This window comes from Penaeus monodon, chromosome 37 (genome assembly GCF_015228065.2).
Source record: "Penaeus monodon isolate SGIC_2016 chromosome 37, NSTDA_Pmon_1, whole genome shotgun sequence".
In the NCBI taxonomy this organism is placed as follows: domain Eukaryota; kingdom Metazoa; phylum Arthropoda; class Malacostraca; order Decapoda; family Penaeidae; genus Penaeus; species Penaeus monodon.
In genome coordinates this window covers 4964081-4969318 of record NC_051422.1, presented here as the reverse complement: position 1 = coordinate 4969318, position 5238 = coordinate 4964081, and positions in this window count along the sequence as shown.

Here is a 5238-nt window from a genome sequence, read left to right as displayed (position 1 = left end):
AGGGGGGTGGGTGTTTGGATGGAGGTGGATGGATAGATAAAGAGGATGGATGGATGATGGGTGTTGGATGGATGGTGGAGGGTGTTTGGAGGATGGAGGGGATGGGTGTTTGGAGGAGGATGGAGGTGGGTGATTGAATGGATGGATGGATGGATGGGGATTGGATGGTTTGGAGGGGATGGATGGATGAGGATGGTGTGTGATTGGGAGGTGGTGGAGGGGTGGTTGGGGGGATGGATGGAGGGAGGGGTTTTTGGATGGATGGAATGGGTATTGGAGGGATGGAATGGATGGGGATGGGTGTTTGGATGGATGGATGGGTGTTTGGATGGAGGAGGGTTTGGGGGATTGGAGGGGGATGGATGGGTGATGGATGGATGGATGGATGGATGGAGGGGTGAGGGATGGATGGATGGGAGAATGGATGGATGGGTGATTGGAGGGATGGATGGAGGGATGGAGGATGGAGGGTGAGGTGGATGGATGGAGGATGGATGGGTGTTTGGATGTAGATGGATGGATGGATGGATGGATGGGGATTGGATGGAGGGAGGATGGGTGTTTTGGGGGAGGGTGGAGGGTGTTTGGGATGGAGGTGGGTGATTGGATGGATGGAAGAGGGGAGGAGGGGGTGATTGGAGGATGGATAGATGGAGGATGGGGATGGAGGATGGATGGAGGGGATGGATGGATGGATGGGGGGAGGAGGGATGGAGGAGGGGATTGGATGGATGGATGGAGGGTGATTGGATGGAGGGGAGGGTGTTTGGAGGGAGGGATGGTATTGGATGGATGGATGGTTTGGTGTTTGGGTGGTAGGGATGGAGGGAGGGGGTGTTTGGATGGATGGATGGTGTTTGGGATGATGGAGGAGGAGGGGTGTTGGATGGTGGAGGGGGTGATGGATGAATGGAGGATGATGGGTGATTGGAGGATGGAGGAGGGTTTTGGATGGAGGGATGGATGGTGGAGGGGAGGATGGAGGGGTAGAGGGATGGATGGGTGTTGGGTGGATGGAGGGGTGGGTGATTGGATGGAGGATAGATGGATGTTTGGAGGATGGAGGGGATGGATGGGGTGTTTGGGGATGGTAGGGGGAGGAGGGGATTGGAGGAGGGGGATTGGATGGTGGATGGAGGGGTGATTGGATGGTGGAGGATGGAGGAGGATGGCGGTGGTTGGAGGAGGATGGAGGAGGGGGTGGATGGTGATTGGATGGAGGATGGAGGGATGGAGGGGTGTTTGGGATGGGGGGTAGAGGGGATGGAAGGGTGATTGGAGGATGGAGGAGGGGAAGGATGGGGGAAGGGAAATGGATGGATGGATGGATGGGGGTGATTGGAGGATGGATGGAGGGGGTGAGAGGGAGGATGGATGGAGGTGATTGGATGGAGGGATGGATGATGGGTGATTGGATGGAGGATGGATGGAGGATGATTGGATGGATGGATGGATGGAGGGAGGGTGTTTAGAGGATGGAGGGAGGATGGGGGGTGATGGGATGGATGGATGGAGGGGTGTTTGGAGGGAGGATGATGGATGGGTGATTGGATGGAGGGATGGATGGATGGTGGGATTGGGAGGGAGGATGGATGGGTGATTAGATGGTTTGTGGGGGGGAGGGGTGTTGGATGGATGGTGGGAGGAGGAGGGGTTTTGGATGGAGGATGGATGGATGGGGTTTGGAGGGATGGATGAGGAGGGATGGGTGTTGGATGGATAGATGGGGGGAAGGAGGGATGGAGGAGGATGGAGGATGGAGGTGGGTGTTTGGATGGATGGATGGATGGAGGATGGGGGAGGGGAGGAGGGATGGAGGTGGAGGGTGATTGGAGGGTGGACGGTGGGTGATTGGATGGAGGGAGGATGGGGATTGGTATGGATGGGGGAGGGATGGATGGGTATTGGTGGATGGTGGGGGGGAGGGATGAGTGATGGTGGAGGGATGGATGGAGGAGATTGGGGAGGATGGAGGGTGATTGATGGAGGGATGGAGGGGTGTTTGGAGGATGGAGGAGGGTGTTTGGGAGGGATGGATGGATGGATAGTGAATAGATGGAAATGGATGGATGGGGTAATGGAGGAGGGATGGATGGGGGGGAGGTAGATGGTTGGAGTTAGTGAATAGATGGTTGGATGGATGGATGGGTGATTGGATGGAGGAGGGTGATTGGAGGAGGAGGATGGATGGGTGTTTGGTGGTTGGAGGGGGGGGTGATTGGATGAGAATGGATGGATGGAGGAGGGATGGGGACTAAAAGGGGATGGTTGAGTGGATGGAGGGGGTTTGGATGGATGAATGGTGATTGGAGGATGGAGGATGGGTATTGGATGGATGTGGAGAATGGAGTTTGGGATGGAGGTGGGTAGGGTTTGGATGGATGGCGGATAGAAAAGACATGGGTGGTGAAAATGAAGGGACTGCGAAGGGAAACGTATGAAAAATGAATGGGAGAGGAAGGAGAGAGAGAGAGAGAATAAAGAGAGAGAGGGAGGAGAGAGGAAGGAGAGAGGGGGAGAGGAGAGGAGAGAGAGAGAGAGAGAAGAGAGAAAAGGAGAGAGTGGAGAGGGGGAGAGAGAGAGAAAGAGGGGAGAGAGAGAGAGGAGAGGAGAGATTAAGAGAGAAGAGAGAGGAGAAAGTTTTAGAGAGGAGAGGGGGAAAAGGAAAAAGGGGGAGAGAGAGAAAAGAAAAGAGAGAGAAGAGGGGAGAGAGAAGAGAGGAGGGAGGGAGGGAGAGAGAGAGAGAGAGGGGAGAGAGGAGAGAGAGAGAGAAGGGGGGAGAGGGAAAGAGAGAGAGAGAGAGAAAGAGGAGTGAGTGAGAGTGAGAGGAGGGGAGGAGAGAGGAGGGAGAAGAGAGAGAGAGAGAAGAGAGAGAGAGGAGAGAGGAGAGGAGAGAGAGAGAGAAAAAGAGGGAAAGGGGGGGAAAGGGGAGAGGGGAGAGAGAGAGAGACGGGGGGAGGAACAAGACAGTTTCCAAACCCCCAAACCACCACACCCCAATGGTATGTCCCCCCCCAACATTCCCAACCCCCTTTCCTCTTCGCTCACTCCCCTTCCCTTTTTTTTTTCCCCTGTTTCCCTCCTCCGTATCAAAAAACCGAACTTCACAGGAGGTTCGGGAAGGCTGCCGCGATCAAAGAATACACGGAATTATAACAGAAAAGGAACTCGAGAAAGAAAAACTTTTTCAACAAGAAAAGGTGAGGGTTTTTTTTCCCCGCGCGGTCAAGGTGATCATGCCATTTATTGTAGTCTTTTTTTGGGTTGAACATGTACAAGCTATAAACAAATTTGTTTTTTTTGGGAAATGACAAGAGACCCATTAGCATTTTTTCCATATATTTTTTTCTATTTTTTGATTCTTTTTACCCCCCAACTCTAATGATTTTTTGATCCCAAAACATTTTTGACCAGGAGAGAGAGAAAAAAAAAAGGAAAAAAAATATATTTTTCAACATCACAACTAAGGGGTGCTCCAAACTCAACATATATATATAGCCCGTTTTCTTCAAAACGGTTGACAGTCGCTCAAAAAATCTCCTTGTGGCCTATACAGAGCTTTTTAAGAAAATGGAAGGGGAGGGGGAGGTGAAAGGGGTACTACAGCAAACCGTATACCATTGGGTTGGGAGAACTTTTTAGTTACAAAGAGTTAAATGATTTGGTTGGGGCAATTTTAGTGTTCAGTTTTCAAAATGAATTAACCTTACATTACCTATGTGAAAAATTTTATTCTACTGCTTGCGTTTCGCTCAGACTACATTGGCTCTGGTTGTGACATTTTCACTTGGTAGGTACAGAATTCACAGTATAATAAGTGTTCTAATTTTGTATATCACTTTCAGGGAGAGAAATGCCCCTCTATTTGAGCTTATCCCCGAGTAGCTAGAAGACTTCAATGAGAGGGTATTTGGTTGAAAAATAGGCCCAGGGATATTCTGAAAGGAGTTAAAAGGGTTTTAATTTTGGGAAGGGGACTCTCTTTAACCACCTTCCACGTCCCCCCGGGAATTTTAAAAAACCATTAAAAGGGTGGTTTTTTGTATGTTTTTGGGTTTTAATGCATTAATTACTGCAATTTTTAAAATTTTGATTAGAGATGAAAACGTTTTGATTTAGAATGCCTATATTTTTATGACCCAGTTATAAATATCAGTTTTCATAAACATTCATTTTCCTTTAGTTTGGAAAAACTAAGACAAACAAAATGAGAAAAGTTTTAAAAAAAATTTCCCAAAGCTGCAGAATTTTCCCAAATTTTCCACCTTTAACCTCCTGGCAGGCATGTAAATCTTCCATATCTTGCGAGTTAACACACTCACAGCAGCCCAGGCTTTTTAATGCCACCCCCTCTCCCTATTTATTGACTTCTTCTAAAAAAACCCCGTAGAACCTATCCTCTTAAAAGCACTTTTTATAAATCATATTTTGAAAAAAATTGTGTTTATTTTGAATAGCCCTAATGTTTCCCTTTGGGCATATTAAAGTGGCAATATTTATTTTCAACGCCAATGTGCCCCTGACCTTGTTTTTTTTTGTATTCAAATCAGTTTATCCTCCTATTTTTTTACTGTCAAAAAATTTCCCCCCGATTAGTAAGGCCCCAAATTTGGAACCTTTTTTTTTTTAAAGGTCAGCTCTGTGCAATAATGAAATAACACGGAATTAAGGACAATAGTGATGTGATGTTTGGGGGAAAGCAGTACATGTGAGGGACAAAGGGGGCAAGGGAAACCGCAGAGACCCATTATCTTAAATTTAAATAAGATTTGGAGGGGACTTTGGTGTACCGACGTTCAGTTTTTTTGTGGCATTGTTTCCACTGCTTTGTATTAGTGTGTGTTCCATGCGACAATAACAAGGTGTTCCTCGGAGGTGTGCGCAAAAAACGGTGAGTCAAGCGAGCACCATCACGGGGTCCCCCTCGGGTTTTCCAAACCCCCGGGGGTCGTCCCGCGCCCCCTCCCTTTTCCATCCAGCCCCCGCTGCTGTGCGCTGCGCAGTTGCAGCAACACGGTAGGGGCGGGAGCAGGAGGCAGCGGTGCTTCCCGGGGTGGCCTCCATGCTCGGACTCTTTAAGATCCCGTAGCCTCTCCTTTGGGACCCCCCGCACCAAGAGCCCCCCCGACAGGAAGTCCTACGCTGGGTGGTTCGCCGCGAGGGGCAACGGGCTCGGTGCCCCACTAAAAGGGAACATCTCCCTTAGCAACGCCTCCATTGAAGTAGTGCCTCCACACA